This window comes from Triticum dicoccoides, chromosome 7B, assembly GCF_002162155.2.
Source record: "Triticum dicoccoides isolate Atlit2015 ecotype Zavitan chromosome 7B, WEW_v2.0, whole genome shotgun sequence".
Classification (NCBI taxonomy): Eukaryota; Viridiplantae; Streptophyta; class Magnoliopsida; order Poales; family Poaceae; genus Triticum; species Triticum dicoccoides.
In genome coordinates this window covers 117,215,779-117,235,049 of record NC_041393.1, presented here as the reverse complement: position 1 = coordinate 117,235,049, position 19,271 = coordinate 117,215,779, and the positions used below count along the sequence as shown (strand labels likewise).

General features: G+C 44.8%; 1 long non-coding RNA gene across 2 annotated transcripts; it reads left to right on the top strand.

Annotated features, from left to right (window-relative positions):
* The first annotated feature begins 12,337 nt into the window (after window positions 1–12,337).
* Window positions 12,338–17,868, top strand: LOC119341100. 2 transcript variants are annotated; one of them, XR_005164903.1, is made up of 5 exons: window positions 12,338–12,616; window positions 12,994–14,116; window positions 14,532–14,812; window positions 16,615–16,720; window positions 17,581–17,868. It is a non-coding gene; the product is annotated as an uncharacterized LOC119341100 (long non-coding RNA). The 2 variants fall into 2 exon arrangements; XR_005164902.1 differs by lacking the exon at window positions 17,581–17,868 and having other exon boundaries at window positions 16,615–16,833.
* Window positions 17,869–19,271: the final 1,403 nt, after the last annotated feature.

Genomic DNA, 19,271 nt, shown 5'->3' with positions numbered 1-19,271 from the left:
ATAGCTCCAAGTAAAGTTACCAATGAACGAAGACGAAAGAGGGGATGCCTTCCCGGGGCATCCCCAAGCTTAGGCTTTTGTCTACTCTTTAATATCTTGGGATGCCATGGGAATCCCCAAGCTTAGGCTCTTGCCACCCTTTATTCCATAGTCCATAAAAGCTTTACCCAAAACTTGAAAACTTCACAACACAAAACTCAACAGGAAATCTTATAAGCTCCGTTAGTGAAAGAAAACAAAACCACCACATAAGTTACTGCAATGAACTCATTCTTTATTTATTTTGGTGTTAAACCTACTGTATTACAACTTCCTTATGGTTCATAAACTAATTTACTAGCCATATATGCATTGAAATAAGCAAACAACACACGAAAAACAGAATCTGTCAAAAACAGAACAGTCTGTAGCAATCTGTAACTAACGCAAATTTCTGGAACTCTAAAAATCCTACCAAAATAGGAAGTACTGTAAAATTTGTCTATTTATCAGCATCAAAAATAATCAATGCAAAATCACGTTTCTGTGATTTATTGATTTTTTTCTCGTGAGCGCAAAGTTTCTGTTTTTCAGCAGAATCAAATCAACTATCATCGTAGGTTATCCTATAGGTTCTACTTGGCACAAACACTAATTAAAAGATAAAAACACATCTAAATAGATAGTAGATGCAAGATTTATTCCTAAACAGGAGCAAAAACAGAAAACATAAAGAAAAATTGGGTTGCCTCCCAACTAGCGCTATTGTTTAATGCCCCTAGCTAGGCATAAAAGCAAGGATAGATCTAACTAGTGCCATCTTTGGCACTTGATTCCTCAATAGAGCACTTATAATCTTTAGGAGGTTCTCCCCTTTCAGAAATGATTAAAACTTTGGGCAAAAATTCAAGAAATTCGGTTGTAGCAAAAGGTTCCTTAACGATAGAAAGACAATTGGGATGAACATTTATGGATTTGAGGTCCGCGTCTTCCTTACTAGAGGTTTCGCCCTTATTTTTAGGAACATAAATAAACTTGGTGGTTTTTGTAGGGGGTTTTGGAGTGTTTTTTATGGGAGAAAACACTGAACCTAAGTTGGTAATTATATCCTCAAGTTTACCAATTCTAGCAGAATCAAGATCTATTTTTTTCTTTAATTATAGGTTCTTTCACTTTAAGATTTTTCAAAGTGACTCCAACCCTAGATTCATATTGAGTGATAAGATTATGAATCTTTTTATCCAAATTTTCAACCAACTCAACAGTTGCAATTTTATTTTTAATAATATCAAGCTGTTGCATAATGTGTTCTAAGCTTAAAACAGTTCCATTGACCAAAAGAGGTGGTGAGCCAAACTAATCTAACATAGCATTATAAGCATCAAACGTATGGCTACTCAAGAAATCACCTCCGGCGACAGTATCAAGAACACATCTATTCCAAGGAGTGATGCCTACATAAAAATTGCGGAGAAGAACGGAAGTGGAAAGCTTGCTAGTAGATTTATTTTGAGTATTGCAAATTCTATGCCAAGCATCTTTTAAATTTTCTCCCTCCCTTTGTTTAAAATTGAGGATTTCATGTTCGGGAGTAATAACAAGGATAGGAAGACTAGCCATAATGACAGAGCAAACGAGCAAACACACGGGCAACGGAAAAAGGCAAGCGAAAAGAGAGGAGGAGATTGGGAAAGAGAGGGCGAATAAAACGACAAGGATGAAGTGGGGGGAGAGGAAAACAAGAGGCAAATAATGTAAATGCGAGGGAGATGGGTTTGTTATGGGTACTTGGTATGTCTTGACTTGAGCGAAGACCTCCCTGGCAACGGCGCCACAAATCCTTCTTGCTACGTCTTGAGCTAGCATTGGTTTTCCCCGAAGAGGAGAGGGTGATGCAGCAAAGTGTAGCGTAAGTATTTCCCTCAGTTTTGAGAACCAAGGTATCAATCCAGTAGGAGGCTCCTCAAAAGTCCCACGCACCTACACAAACAAACTGAGAACTCGCAACCAACGCAATAAAGGGGTTGTCAATCCCTTCACGGTCACTTACGAAAGTGAGATCTGATAGAGATAGTATGATAAGATAAATATATTTTTGGTATTTTATAATATAGATGCAGAAAATAAAGAAGCAAATAAAAGTAGATTGAAAGCAAATATGATAAGAGATAGACCCGGGGGCCATAGGTTTCACTAGAGGCTTCTCTCGAGATAACATAAGTATTACGGTGGGTGAACAAATTACTGTCGAGCAATTGATAGAAAAGCGCATAGTTATGAGATTATCTAGGCATGATTATGTATATAGGCATCACGTCCATAACAAGTAGACCGACTCCTGCCTGCATCTACTACTATTACTCCACACATCGACCGACTCCTGCCTGCATCTAGAGTATTAAGTTCATAAGAACAGATTAACGCCTTAAGCAAGATGACATGATGTAGAGGGATAAACACATGCGATATGATATAAACCCCATCTTGTTATCCTCGATGGCAACAATACAATACGTGTCTTGCAACCCTTTCTGTCACTAGGTAAGATCATCGCAAGATTGAACCCAAAGCTAAACACTTCTCCCATGGCAAGAAAGATCAATCTAGTAGGCCAAACCAAACTGATAATTCGAAGAGACTTGCAAAGATAACTCAATCATACATAAAAGAATTCAGAGAAGATTCAATTAATATCCATAGATAAATCTGATCATAAACCCACAATTCATCGGATCTCGACAAACACACCGCAAAAAGAGATTACATCGAATAGATCTCCACAAGAGAGGGGGAGAACATTGTATTGAGATCCAAAAAGAGAGAAGAAGCCATCTAGCTAATAACTATGGACCCGTAGGTCTGTGGTAAACTACTCACAACTCATCGGAGAGGCTATGGTGTTGATGTATAAGCCCTCCGTGATCGATTCCCCCTCCGGCAGAGTGCTGGCGAAGGCTCCAAGATGGGATCTCGCGGATACAGAAGGTTACGGCGGTGGAAATTGTGTTTCGTGGTGCTCCTGAATGTTTTCGGGGTCCGTAGGTATATATAGGAGGAAGAGATGCGTCAGTGGACGCCCGAGGGTCCCACGAGACAGGGGGTGTGCCCTACGGGGGGGCGCCCTCCTATCTCATGGAGGCTCCGATTGTTTCTTGACTTGCACTCCAAGCTCTCTGGATCTTGTTCGTTCCAAAAATCACGTTCCCGAAGGTTTCATTCCGTTTGGACTCCGTTTGATATTCCTTTTCTTCAAAATACTGAAATAGGCAAAAAAAACAGCAATATGGGTTGGGCCTCCGGTTAATAGGTTAGTCCCAAAAATGATAAACATGTATAAAATAAAGCCCATAAACATCCTAAACAGGTAATATAATAGCATGGAACAATAAAAAATTATAGATACGTTGGAGACGTATTAGGTATCTAGATGCATTAATTAAAATAAGAGATATTGTGATATCCCAACATAATCATGTTCCAATATGGAGCAATTTTCAACTTCACCTGCAACTAACAATGCTAAAAGAGGGGCTGAGCAAAAGCAGTAACTTAGCCAAACAACGGTTTGCTAGGAAGGTGGGTTAGAGGCTTGACATGGCAATATGGGAAGCATGGTAAACAAGTGATAGGTAGCACCGCATAGTGATAGAACGAAGCAACTAGCAAGCAAAGATAGAAGTGATATCGAGGGTAATGGTCATCTTGCATGCGATCCCTCTAGGAAGAAGAACAAATCAATGAGGTAGACGAACCAACGTAGTCGAGCGAATCCTCACAATCGCAATGTTAGCGGCAACTATCAAGAAGAGGAACAACCAGAAAGAAGCAAACAACCATCACATAAGCATGGCATGATGCACAATCAAGTATGATGCATGACTTGTTTAAAAGCATGGCAAAGCATGACAAAGTGCAAAAAACAATAGTAAAAATTAAGTGGAGCTCAATATGCAACGAACTGCATATTGACGAAACACCACATCAATTATTTAGTTCTCTTGGGTTTATGTACCCAACAATATTAAATGTTATTAAGCATGGCAAGGGGTGAAGCATAAGTAAACTAACTATTTAGGCAAGTTCAAATGAGGCCGGAACAACAAACAACAATTCTGGAAAATCCTCATGTCCATATTTTGAATTTGGTACTGTTCTGCACTAGAACATATTTTAATGTTGTTAAGCAGTAAAAAGAGTGCACCATGTTAAACTATGCATTTTTCTACCCCATTTTCATATAAAGTTTGTTTAATTCCGAGCTATGGTTAATTAGTTATGAAATAAATCATCTTAACATGGCATTTATGCAAAATTAAACAAACATCAAGTTTAAACATTTTAAACATGGATGAAAGTTGCATAATGTGAAACTGGATGAAATCCTAAGCATTTAACATATATAAATTATTTACATATGATGCATGATTAAATAGTTATTATATGCATGAACACTAGGGGTTTTCTGTAAAACTGTAAATCACTCGATAAATAGCTAAAATCGCAGACATGGAAAAAACTACAACGGGCTGAATCTGCTGCATGTTGGGCCAACAGAGAGGAGGGGCTGGGGGTTTGTCACCATGGGCCATGGCCCGATGGGTGGAGATGCTGCTGGCTGGAGCCGTGGTCAATGGGCGAAGGGGAGGCGCTGGGCTGCGCGATGCAGGCGAGGCGCAATCAATGCAGGTAGGGGATCGAGCGGGACTTGGCGTTGGCCTCGTCCCTGATGCAGAGGAAGCAGGGCGTGGAAGCAAGCTCGGCTGCGGCTAGGCTCGTACATGGACTTGGTGACGGGGATGGCCGGGACGGGAAGGAGAGGACGCACGGCGACTCCGGGGACTTGGTGTGGACGAGACGAGGGAACGGCAGCGCGGCAGCATCGGAGATGACTAGATCGGGCCACCTTGGACGGTCGAGGTGCAACGGATCCAGGCGATAGGACGAAGTTTCAGGCGGCGGACGGGCGGCGAGGAGGTCGTCCATGGCGTCGCCTCCTGTGAAGGTGAGCGAGAGAGAGATCGTGAGACGAGCGGGAGAAGGAGAAGAAAACGGGGAGGGCGGAGGGGCGGCCTGGCAGGGTGGTCGACGGCACTGGACCGGCGGGGACGCCGGATCCGCCATCGAGGCTCCAGATCCTGATGAGAGGGCATCGGGGAGGCAGTTCCTGGCCGGATTCGAGCAGAGGAGAGGCGGGGTGTCCATGACAGCTCCTGCGCGAGGACAGAGTGGGAGGTCAGGGAAGAGGGAAGGAGAGGAAGGGCACGGGGGACCTGGTGCTCCGGTGGCTTGCGGTCGCCGGCGGCACGGAGATGAGCAGAGGTAGGGAGGACGGTTGCTGGAGTTCGGGGATGGCTTGCCTCGATCTGGATCAAGGATGGCTGGCGAGAAGGTGGTCTCAATCCGATCTGGATCGAGCGCTGCACGAAGCTCAGGCGCGCTGGAGGTCGTCGGGTCTCCATCTGGCGGCCACAGATGGATGGGTGGAAGGCTGGATTAGGGTTGGATTTGGTTGGCTGATTGGGGATCGAGAGGTGGCCTCCGTGTGGGTAGCGGAGGAAAACGAGGAGAAGGCTGGTAGGCGCCGGATCCGAGAAGGAAGCTGGCGACGGCGGAGGGATTGGATGGATGGGACTGATCCTAGGACTAGGGTTTGTCTGCTTATATATATAGCATAGGAATTAGGGTAGGGCTATCTCGTCCCCCCGATCGTAATCGGACGGATGGAAAAATAGGCTAGGGAGTCCAAATAAGAAAATGGAGATGTTTTATAGATGTTTGGAAATGATCCGGACCCAAAGGCGATGACTGTCTGGGTCGGGTTCGGGGGAGTTTCAGACGCGCGCGCGAGGGGGCTGCGAGCTGGCAAGAGAGGTTACGTGGTCACGGTCAAGAGGGAAGCAGAAACCCGATTGGTCTCAGAACGGTCAACGAATGCAACCGAGAGAAGCGAGGAGCTGCAACTACGAGCGGATGCAAGTTTTAAGAAAACAATGCCGATGCATTGCGCATGATGCTATGAGATGAGATGCATGACATGAACAAAATTCAAAACAAAAGACAAAAACCCAACCATGAAGGAAAAATCACAACACATAGCCTGAAATGGCAAGAGTTGGAGTTATAATTACGAAAAGACACATCCGGGGTGTTACAACACTCCACCACTACAAGAGGATCTCATCCCGAGATCTAGGATGGCACTGGAGAGAAACGGAAGAGGAAGAGAAGAGGTAAAACTAAGTTGCTTCTTCGACCAATAAGTGAAACCAAAGAACATTGAGAGGTTGAAAAGTTGAAAGAAAGAACATAACAGAGTTGAACACAATTGAGAGCACTGCGGTAGAAAATAGAAACAAGGAACACCATGTGAACCTTGGAGGTTGCAAAGTTATGAATGACGAGTACAATGGACAAGAAGGAATTGGAACCACTCTAGTTGAAACAAGATAAACACGGAACAAGGAAGATCAAATTCGGACAGCACTCCGGTTGAAAAGAGATGCAAGACTTGATAGGATGAAAAGAACTTGAAAAGAGGACAGGACGCTCCGGTTAAATGGATAAGCATGAAAAGAACACGATCCTCAATTCAAGATGATGAGTGAAGGGAGCAACATCACAATGCCTCCGGAAGAAAGAATAGAAGATAGATCATTGGAATAACATAATGGAGAAGAAAATGCCAACTTCTGCCACAAATGAGCTTGGAAAGCACCCTTCAAGAAGGTCATAATGGAGTTGTTGGAAAACCAACAACGAAACGAATAAGTTTGTAGTGGGCTTATGGAAAACTTCTCAAAATTGAGGCGAAATTTTGCCACTATGGAAACAAATAATATAATTGATAACACCAATGAGATGAAAAACTTCGTCCACCAAGATGATAGAGAGATAACTTGGACCATTGATAATCACCACAATAGCAACATTCCTTAGGGAAAGCTTTAGGTGAAATATGACACAAGATAACTCCAACAAAGAGATTAATGGATTTAAAATACCTCATTCTTGACAACATGTGAATCGCGAAACATGAATGAAAATTGTCAAGAATGATATAACGCCATCTCCAAAGATAAGGTAGAAAAAATTGCACTTTGGATGCAACATGAAGAATGCTTGAACTCCTCAAAACAAAACATGTGTTGAGCACCCTGTTTAATTTTGAGTATAGCTTGGCAGATCATAGCTTCGAGAGAAATCTTGAAGACCAATTGAAGAATGAAAGGAATCCTTGACGAACCACCATGTAGAGCCTCCATGGAGAACTCCGGTAATAAAAGGTTGGTAAAAAGAAAGAGAATTTGAAACCACAAGGTGAAGCCTTGCGATGATTTATATGGAGGTTCCGACGAGATAGCCGAGAAAATTTTGAACTCCGAAAAAGAAAGGTGAGGAACTTGAATCGAGAATTGATACCACGAATGAACTCCGGAAAGAATTGAATCACCTCGAGGAAAAAAGAATAAGATTTACTGTATGTTTATCCTTCATCAACCTAAATTGATGACAAGCAATGGATTTCGCAAACTACTTATTCCCGTAAAAAGGATTAAAGAGAGATATAGCGCAAACTTGAGAAGGTATTGATGGAACCACCAGTGGGATTTGGAAAAAACGAATAAATTGATATGATAATGGAGGAAGTGAAATCTTGAACGAACCACCGTAAGAATTGAAAATGAAAGTAGCAAAGGCACAATTCACTGGGAAGAATTGGAAAACAAAAGAAGATACTTGAGCGGATTTAGATACATGAGAACGAAGAGATCATGAACTGATTAGAGGATATTTGAACGATGCACCGGTAAGATTTGGAGAACAAGAGGTGAAGGCTGAGAATGAGTAATATTCAGAAATGATGGCCTTTGGATGATCGATAAAGGAAGAAACTCATGAAATGCTCCGGATGGTAAGAAAAGAATTGTCACAATCAAAAACAATTATGAGGATGGCATGAAGCTAGAACCATGAACCTTCGAGAGAATGGACCAAGATTTTAGGAGAAATCTCTTCCTTGGTCTTCTATGTTGAGAATGACGATGAGAAACACCACCATGAATTGTTGAGATACTCCGGGAGAATGAAAAACAAAGAGGTTGAGCCAACAATGAAAAATAATTTGAAATCGAACTTGAAAAACATCTGGCTGATGAAATTCATTCATACGTCAAACTTCAAAAAGAGTTTGGGAATAGCTCCGGGAAAATTAGAAGAGTCGGGTAAGATCCTGGGAAAAGACATATGGGTTAGGGCCCACTCGAAAGAAAACACCGTTGAAATGATTTCAAAGAGAGATTGCACTGGTTGAATTAAATGACTTGTATGAGATAACAACCTTGAAATATCTTGAATGGATTAGGAATGAAAACACGAATCTCCTGAGATATCTTCTACACTTCGGGTATGAATAGAGAGAGGTGAACAATTAAGAGGTACACCGGCATGGAAAAACATTTGAAACGAGGAAAGGGATATGATCAACACCGAAAGCTTGAACTGAATCCACTGGAGAGGAAAAGAGAACGAAGAATAATAAACTTGAAGCTCTGTTAGCATCTTCCTAAGAATCACCGGATAAGAACATTGATGGAAAAGAATGGAGACACTTCCCATCAATGATACTTGATTAATAAATCTGAGTCCTTGAAAAAAAAGGTGGGAGGGCGGGAAAAAAACAAAGGCAACTTAGGACGGATGAAACAGACACCATTGAGAAGAACTCAAAGTTGATCTCGCGAATGTTGAAATGACCGGATCCGCTTGAAGAGAAGCACACCAGTTGGAAAAGAATTAACATGACAACCTCAATGATCAAGAAGGATTAGCACTCTCATAGAAATATGAGAACACCATTTAGGGAAGGTATGGATCAATACTTGACATCGAAGCAACTCGAATACCACAAATAAAATAAAACAAAGGATTGGCTTGCAGAATAAACCGGAACAAATACATATGATAGAGATTTACTCAATCCCATATCATGCATCTGTTGGAAAGATATTTTAGGATCTACTTGAATTCCCACCTATAAACACCCGAAACTTTCTGGTTATGCAATCCGGTGTTGGGGATACAGGGGAAGCAATATATCTCTCCCAAACTAACAATCCCTACATCCAGTTGTATCCATCCGTCAACACATAACCAAGAAAACTCTGGAAATCGTGTACCTCAACCTTTGAAAAGCATACGTTATACGAGCTATGGCAATACTCCCGAACTCCTGCCCAGTACTGGGTGGCGTCGAGGTTATCTTACCACTAGCTACATAAAAGAGATTTTTGTTGTCGGCGAAACTCAGGTATTCCAGAACTACAACGATAAAATTGTGAGGACAACACCTCGGAGCTCAACTCCCCAGGACACTGCCACAACCCCTAAATGTCAGGAGGCACCAAGAACAATGTTCTCGTCACCAAACTATCAGAACGATTCCAAGATACCCGTGTGATCCTAAAAAAATTTGTGAAATTTGAGGAGAGGAAAGACAAAACATCTACGTCAGGAGGCCTCACCAGAGCATCGAAGGGACTGGGGAGTAAAAAGAATCCTACTCTCCGATATATATAATCCTAAGACTCAAAACATTTTGTTCTAGAGTCAACAACGTCAGCGATTCAATCAAGCAGGGGGCTCCTAAGTCGGGGATGGCTCTGATTACCAACTTGTAATACCCATGATGCGGCTATATCTCCCACGTGTCGAGGCACGACTTAGAGGCATAACCGCATAGTGGTTGTTTCACAAGAAGGGTCATCTTCACACAATCCCATGTAATGAACAAGACTGGGATAAAGAGTTAGCTTACAATCACCACTTCACACAAGTATTCTAAATAAATCATACATCATTCATACTACACAAATAGTCCGACTACGGACAAATCCAAATGAAAAGAAGATAACCCCAAATGCTAGATCCCCGATCATCCCAACTGGGCTCCACTACTGATCATTGGGAAAAGACACGTAGTAACGGCCAAGATCCTCATCGAACACCCATCTAAGCTCGGTTGCAACACCTGCACTGGTATCATCGACACCTGCAAATGTTTTGGTAGTATCTGTGAGTCACGAGGACTCAGCAATCTCAAAACCCGTGAGATCAAGACTATTTAAGCTTATGGGTAGGATAAGGTAATGAGGTGGAGTTGTCGCAATTGATAAGAAAAATATGGTGGCTAAAATGCGAGTACAAGAGTAAGAAGAGAAACTACGCAATGGTCGTCATCTAGAAGTGATCAAGAAGTGATCCTGAAGACTACTTACGTTCAAACATAACCCAAACCGTGTTTACTTCCCGGAATCCGCCGAAAAGAGACCATCATGGCTACACACGTGGTTGGCGCATTTTAATGAAGTCAAGTGTCAAGTTCTCTACAACCGGATATTAACAAATTACCATCTGTCACATAACCGCGGGCACGGCTCTTAAAAGTTTATACCCTGCAGGGGTGTCCCAACTTAGCCCATCACAAGCTCTCACGATCAGCGAAGGATATTCCTTCTCCCGGAAAGACCTGATCAGTCTTGGAATCTCGGTTACAAGACATTTCGACAATGGTAAAACAAGACCATCAAGACCGCCCGAATGTGCCGACAAATCCCGATAGGAGCTGCACATATCTCGTTCTCAGGGCACACTGGATAGGTCAAGCTGCGAGTAAAACCAGCCCTCAAGTTTCCCCGAGATGGCCCTGCAGGTTGCCCAGTTCGGACCAACACTCAGAGGAGCACTGGCCCGGGGGGGTTAAAAAAGATTTAAAAAAAAGATGACCCTCGGGCTCGCGAAAACCCAAGGGAAAGTTAATAGGTTGTTAAGAAAATGTAAAACCAACGTTGGGCCTTACTAGAGGATTTTTATTCAAAGCAAACTGTCAAGGGGTTCCCATAAACCCAACCGCATGAGGAACGCAAAATCAAGAAACATAACACCGGTATGACAGAAATTAAGGAGGCAAGAGTGGAACAAAACACCAGGCATAAGGCCGAGCCTTCCACCATTTACCAGGTATATAGATGCATTAATTAAAATAAGAGATACTGTGATATCCCAACATAATCATGTTCCAACATCGAGCAATCTTCAACTTCACCTCCAACTAACAATGCTATAAGAGGGGCTGAGCAAAAGCAGTAACTTAGCCAAACAACGGTTTGCTGGGAAGGTGGGTGAGAGGCTTGACATGGAAAATATGGGAGGCATGGTAAACAAGTGATAGGTAGCGCAGCATAGCGATAGAACGAAGCAACTAGCAAGCAAAGATAGAAGTGCTATCGAGGGTAATGGTCATCTTGCCTGAGATCCCGCTAGGAAGAAGAACGAATCCATGAGGTAGACGAACCAACGTAGTCGAACGAATCCTCACAATTGCAACGTTACCGGCAACTATCAAGAAGAGGAACAACCGGAAAGAAGCAAACAACATAGTAAACAACCATCACATAAGCATGGCATGATGCACAATCAAGTGTGATGCATGACCAGTTTAAAAGCATGGGAAGCCATGACAAAGTGCAAAAAAGAGTTGGCTTACAATCACCAGTTCACACAAGTACTTAAATAAATCATACATCATTCAGAGTACACAAAAAGTCCGACTACGGACAAATCCAAATGAAAAGAAGATAACCCCAAATGCTAGATCCCCGATCATCCCAACTGGGTGCCACTACTGATCATTGGAAAAAGACACGTAGTAACGGCCAAGATCCTCATCGAACACCCATCTAAGCTCGGTTGCAACACCTGCACTGGTATCATCGGCACCTCCAAATGTTTTGGTAGTACATGTGAGTCACGAGGACTCAACAATCTCAAAACCCGTGAGATCAAGACTATTTAAGCTTATGGGTAGGATAAGGTAATGAGGTGGAGTTGTCGCAATTGATAAGAAAAATATGGTGGCTAAAACGCGAGTATAAGAGTAAGAAGAGAAATTACGCAACGGTCGTCATCTAGAAGTGATCAAGAAGTGATCCTGAAGACTACTTACGTTCAAACATAACCCAAACCGTGTTCACTTCCCGGAATCTGCCAAAAAGAGACCATCATGGCTACACATGCGGTTGGCGCATCTCTACTCCTAATGGAGCAGTTGGTAGTCTTCACCGGTCAATTTTCGTCCCACCAAAGACGGTTTTTTTCGTTCTCGATCCCATCTCCCGCATCCCATCGATTCCCCCCCTACGCCCTAGAACCACGAAAAAAACCGTAGGCTCCCGAGCGAGGCGATCAGAGCTAGGAAGGGAGCGAGCGCAAAACGAAAAAACCATGGGAAAAACCTACGAAAAAAGCCTACGAAAAATATCGACGAATCGCACCACTAGCGAGCGAGGGGATCAGAGTGCCCTCGATCCCCATCCAGGATCCCTTCGCCGCCGCCCTCGCTCACACATCAAGCGCCCTCGATCCCTGAGCCTCCGAACCTTCGCCGTCGGCGATCCCTACGGGACACCTCTGCCAGTCGTGCCTTACCCTCCTCTGTGTGCTGGTGGTGGTGATGTAGTGCGTCATCGATCACGAGATCGGCAAGCCCAAGTACCGTTGCGCTTGGGCTTGTGTCGACACGGCCGCGGATGGCGGCTACAGGACGATCGAGTGTGTCCTCCAGTACTCCATGCAAGATCAGGTCAGCACCTGCCCGATCCCCATCCGAGTCCAGGGCATGCCGTGCCGTCTGCGGCGACCGGCCATGCTTCAGCCTTCAGCTGCCCCGGCCTGAGTCTACGGCCGTCAGGACCACCTCCTAGCCATTCGACGGTTTGCCTGACTCGGCTTCCAGCATGTATGTATGATCGATCTTGCCTCGTTGCCTTCCTCTTCACCGGAGCTCCTGGCCTCGAACCGTCCCCGATATGGTGCCGATCTGGCACCCGGCCATGCCCCGATGATCTCCCACATTCTCTCCATCTTAGTTCATGCTCCCCTTACCTCTTCCCTCGATTCTTGAGGCCAGTCTTGCTGGACTTATGATTTGAACATACTTGTGTCTTTGTTGTGCTGCAGGTAACTTGTGATTTGTCCCCGGCGACATCACCTCCATCGACCGTGCGGCTAGGCTCGCCTTTGTCCTCGCTGTCGTCATGGCCGGATGCCACATTGAGTCAACCTCCGGGTCCAGCGGTGCATGCTCCTTCCCGTTGCTACACCATTCCGCGGCCTAGGAGACCCAACTAGCAGGACCACACCTCGGCTGCTTTTGTCGTGCCTCAAGGAACCTGACAGTGTCGTCATTATCAGGTTAGTTCCATTACACTCGGGTCACCGGCGGTTGTCGTGCTACTGTGCTCCTCTCTTGTTGTAGCGGTTATCTGCGGCGGCTCACGGATCATCCTCCTATGAGGTTGTGGCTTTGTCAATTGATAAAAATAACATGACGCCGCATAGTTCTTTTCTAGATATATATATATTCCTATTTCTGATGCTGTGTGGAACATCAGAAACCTGATGTGTGTGTGTGTGTGTGTGTGTGTGTGTGTGTGTGTGTGTGTCATAAAATATCTTGCCGTTTATGTATTTTGCTTCCCTTTTATTCATGTACTACTTCTCTAAATGCAAGCCACTTCTTTTCTATTGTGGGCGTTACCTTTCGATGTTAATGGACTAAAAGTCTAAAGCCTTACCTTCTGCAAAATGATGTTATTAGAGCTATGCGTCTTATAATCCCTACTGTATATGACAATGTGATATTCAGTTATATTATGTTCGAAGCATGGCATTTTTCCTTCCTTTTTTTGATGAATCACGTGGTAAATTATGATGTACAATGACCGCTCTTGCAAAAAAATTGAAACTCAGAGAGGGGTTCTACAACAAGCAAGGTTTTAGGATATGAATCTAAATAAACTCTTCTTCAGTCCAGTCCTAGCACAAACTGATCAGAGAAACAATGAAGCAGCAACGCATGGGTCCCCTTCTTGCACACAAGAGTTGTCTTTGTGCAAGTCATGAACCTTTTTTCCATCACTGGATTTGAACATGTTAATTCTGAGCTTCTGTTCGGAGTTTATATTCTAGCTTTCATGCGAAGTAGTTACATTTATCGCATGGAAGATGATGCCCATAGAGTGGAAGGTGGGGAGATTCGGACTTTGGAGGATGTAAATATGCTCAAAGTTTTTCAATTAAGGTGAGCCTTGCAGAACTATCTTTTAATGTTTCCAGTTTATCCTAAAGTATTTTAGCCTAAATTTCCTGTCATTTAGATAGATGTTGGTTATGCTAATCTGACTGGTAAGTTATGGTATTGTAGCTACTGCACATGTCCCTCGATTTCCCAGTTCCATGTGTCAGGATGCTAATATGGGTGTCACTATATTGCCTTCCAGTTTATCCTAAAGTACTTTAGCCTAAATTTCTTGCCATTTAGATAGATGTGGGTCATGCTAATCTGACTGGTGGGTTATGCTAATCTGACTGGTAAGTATGGTATTGTAGCTACTGTACATGTCCCTCAATTTCCCAGTTCCATGTGTCAGGATGCTAATATGGCTGTTACTATATTGCCTTCCATTTTGTAATATGTTATGTTTGCAATTCCTCAGGGCCACCGTCGCCGCCGTCTGTAGCAACGCATAGGCCGCTTGCCCAGCTCCCTCATTCCGAGCACGACACCACGCGTCGGAGCTTGTTGGGAGGCACGGAAGGACGAACAGAGTTCTATCGGTGATCTGAGTTGTCTCTGACGGTGTCATAGGATCTGCGGTGCACGTGGACAAGACAATGGGGCCGCCAACCTACCTCCTCTTCACCACAGCGCGTGTGGATTCTTGGGCTACCTCAACTTGGATCAGCTTTTTCAAGAGGGGATGCTTGCCATTCAGAGGTAAATGGTGCTCTTCAATTTTGTTGTTGTTTGATTTGGCTTGTAGTTTCTACAAATGATGTGAGGCTTGGCTTTGGGTAGTACATCATCTGCTCCAGTCTAATTGCACGCATAACAATCACTTGATTTATGCGCTTCAACCTTCAAATCCCTACTCCTAATGCAGCAGTTGGTAGTCTCCGCCGGTCAATTTTCGTCCCACCTTCCATGGTTTTTTTTGGTACCTCCTCCCACCTCAGACTTAGCCACCATGAACCGAAAAAACCTCGTGCTGAGGCCCCAACCTGCACCCATGCACGTACGACCGAAAAAATCCTACGATGGTTAACCCACGAAAAAAGACCTACGAAAACTAACCAGCCACAAAAAAACCTAAACCTATCGCCCGCATGTACGATCGCCGATTCCTGCCGTCGAGCGAGGTCTCCCTTTGCCACCGCCCTTCATCCCTTCACCGCCGCCGTCGCTCCACTCAGAGCCGCCCTCTTCCCTCCCACCCCGAGCCGCCGTCTTCCCCACCCGTGCCGCTCTCTTCCCCGCCGGCGCTGCCCTCCACTCACCTTCTGTTCTTCAAGCGGGAACGCCCCAGATCGAGTCGAGCAAGTCAGCGGGCAGCGGCCAGATCCGCCACGGTCACATCTCGTCGAGATGGGCTGCGCCGGGAGAGGTAGATCGAGGCGGCGGGCACCGTGTGCGTCTTGTCTATTGGGACGCCGCTCCGACCCGATCCGGCGAGGAGGCAGCCTCCGTGTGCGGCAATGAGGGCGGCGGCCGGCTGCGCGGAAGGTCGATCTGATTGTGCCTCGTCACACCCCTTCCCTGGTAAAGACCCAAGCTCCAAGCATCTCCGCTCCACTGGATGCACTTTCTTGGCTTAGGCTTTCAGTTTTTTCAGGGCTGCACTTTCTTTGCCTGTTAAGCAATTGATATACATAGTGGAGCAAGAATTAACACCATGGAAGGGGAAAAATACAGTACATGCACTACGTATTTTAAATTTTGCATGTGGTCTCAGGCGTGGCAGCGTCAGCGGCTTCCGACGCTCCTCGGCTCAGCCGCCGCCGACCTACCATGCCCACGATCCTTGCGAGCAGTGTCACTCCTTCCCCTCATCGTGGTACCTTCCTCTTGTGTGTTACTTTTTTTCTTCTGAACATGCAGTTGTTTTGGTCCATCATTGTTCTCATAAAAGTACATTCTTATGGATGAGCAAACTTCTGTGATGTTGTGACGTGAAGTATTTAACTGCTAAGTGCCTGATGCCTTGATGTCTTACTTTAAATTCGTTTTACATGCATGAGCAGGACTTCACACTAGGATGGGAGCAACCTGCATCTTTTGAATGTACTGAACTAATAAATAACTACGTACTTTTGAACTGAATATCCTCCAGCAATTGGCGTCAGCATTGACTATGCCACTGTCAAATGCATGTTTGTTTAATCATAATGATTTCTTCATCCCTTTAGTTAGAAGAATCAAAAGCGGTTAATAAGCTTCTAAGCTCTTTATTCTGCATTTTTCTTTGTAGTTCCTTTTTTTATTCAGATTGTGCAACGTCAATGGCTCAACCCTGAAGTGTCAAGATTACATTTTTACTGACTTGCAAGGCTCTATTATGTTTCGAGGCGAAGAAGTATTTACCTCTTGAGTTGTTGATCATTTTCTTTGGCTTGACTCTATATGCAACCCTTTCATACCATTTACCTGCATTAACTTGAGCAATAATATTTGTACCATTTACTTTACTGTTAATTACAGAAGAAGATAAAACCAATGAGTTAACTAAGCAAGATTTGCAGGTGCAATGGATTGATTGATTGATGAATCAATCACAGCTGCTAGAAGAAGAAAGAATCAGGCGTGCATCATGGATGATGGATCTTGGAGTGCGGGGTGAGAACAAAGGTGATTTATTGGAGTGATATAAGCAAACTCAGGCACGTTTCCTTTCCTCACATTTTGAAGATCCAAGCAGAATGGATCTATTATTAGTAGCATCGTCACCTTCAAATCCAATGTTTTTTGAGGTCACTCCTCTCTTTGTCTCTTCCAAACTAATCTGGATTAACAGTAGATCACTACTCCCTCCGTCTAGGTGTGTAAGTCATCTTACGAAAACCAAATAATCTCAAAATACTATGGCGCGGTGCATTAACTTTTACCTCATTTTTTGTTTCTTCACATATCAACCAATAAGAGACAAGGGGTGTGCATGCTTTTAATGACTTGAGACTACCAAACACGACATGCAGTGGTTAGTTCATTGCATGTAATGCTATTAATTAGCAAATAAACATTAATGCTTCTCGTTTTCCCTTCCTCCTTGGTCATGGTGCACAACCTAAGATGACTTACTCACCTAGATGGAGGGAGTACTATTTTACCTACTTGATGCTTAATGCTTGTATTTCTTAAATTTTCCTAGGAGAATGGGAATTACATCTAGAGCTACAGTTTGTGATTTAAGGATGTGCTAGGCATGTCATGGCAAGTAATTTTACTTGGCAATTGCCATGCTCCAGCATAAATCATGTTCTGTAGCAGCACCTGGCATTTAGGTACCTTTGATTCATGGATGTACGATAGGCCTGAAGCTTGAGCAGTTCATATTCGACATATCCATTTAATCCCTGTCCATGACACTTTTTGAGGTTCGACTTTCAAAAATCTGCCCTAATATAGCATCTTCTGCTCCCTCTTCTTTTCCCGTTTTTTGTGAGCTTTAAAACCTTGAGATACTCATAGGTGCATATCTGAAAATTCAGGTGCTACACGAAGAGGAATTTGCGCCAGTGAAGAACGCAAATGGCACAACCTATGACACCTGATGCTACTCCAACTGCATAGCGGATGTGTAATTTCTCACCATTTCCTGTACCCAGAAACTTGTAGAATTAAATTACAAGTCAGGCCTTTCAACATAGAACTTTTTTGATCATCTTTCTCATGATCCCTTTTGTTGGGGATATAACTATTTGTGTAAGCCGCCCAGGAGGGGCCGGGTTATGCAAAGAGGACTCACCAGAAAGAAGCCCAAGACCAAAGCATGAAGATGGCGGTTCATAGAGGGCTTAAGGCCCGTAGGCGACTTAAGGCCCGTTGTAGTAAAACGCCAGAGTAATATGACTTGTATCATAAGGTAGACTTAACTAGTCATCGAGCCGGACACTGTTTATAAGCCGGCCGGGACTCTGTAAGCCGCAGGGCGTCAACCCGTGTATATAAGGGGACGACCTGGTGGTAGCTTAGGGCAAGAAACAACTCATCGAGAGCCGGGCATAGCGTATCTCGCTCCCTGGTCATCGAAACATCAATACCAACCCAACTAGACGTAGGCCTTACCTTCACCGTAAGGGGCCGAACTAGTATAAAACCTCTCGTGTCCCTTGTCCCGATTAACCCCTTCAAGCTTCCTAGTTGCGATGGCTCCACATCTAAGTCCTTTCACGAGGACATATGACGTGACAATTCCACGACAGTTGGCGCCCACTATGGGGCCAGCGCACGGTGGATTTGAGTTCTTGAAGGGCAACTTCGAAGGGCTCAAGGGATACGTACTGGGCCGGATGACCAAGAGTCGTCGCGGTAAGATCTACATCGACGACGAAGGCTGGGGCCTTGACGCCGGCTCAATCGAGTACGGGTACCGGGTCCCCTTCGGCGGTATCCACGTCTTCATCGGCCGGATTGGAGAGCCGGGACCTGAGCCGGACAGCAGCACCGACCTCATCGAGAAGGCTCAGCGTGCGAGGAAGACCCGGGCTCAACCCGTCATGAAGCGTGCTTTCATGGGCTTCATCCACAGAGAGGAACTTTTTGAAGGATCTGAAGATGGTGGTGAGACGGTCGTCCGGTCAGACGGTGATTCGTCCACCGGTTCAACAGATTCATTGTACCAGGTGCAAGACGACGTGCTCGGGGGATGTTTCGATGGCATCAGTATTCCGGACCCCTATGAGCCGCCAAGATGGACAGGAATCTTTATGGCTGGGACTCAGCGTGGTTCTAATTCTACAACTGCTACAGCAATAACCTCCAGGATAGGGACAGCCGGGGCAGGTGGCCCTGTGCGCCCGCCGGCTCAGGTGCTGATAGACCTCATGGACAAGCTTACGGCCCTGTTAACCGCCACGGTTATCCCTGTGAACAAAGATGAGCATGACGCGGAGGTGGCACGGGTGCATGAGGAGATAGCTCAGGCCAAGGAGGCCTTGCAGCTGAGGATACTAGACTAGCTACAGAGTGGGCGGCTCTCGACGCCCGGGCACAGCAGTTGCAGTCGGAAGCTTACCAGCTCACGATGAGCTTAAACGCATCCAATGAGGTAATGAGGAGGAGACACCAGAAAACCCAATCCCGTTTACCTCCGAATTACGATCCTCGGGTTTTTTCGCTACACCCAGAGCTGGCCCAAGTAACCCGCCAGATGCCAATCAGTTTATGACAGCCAGAGCAG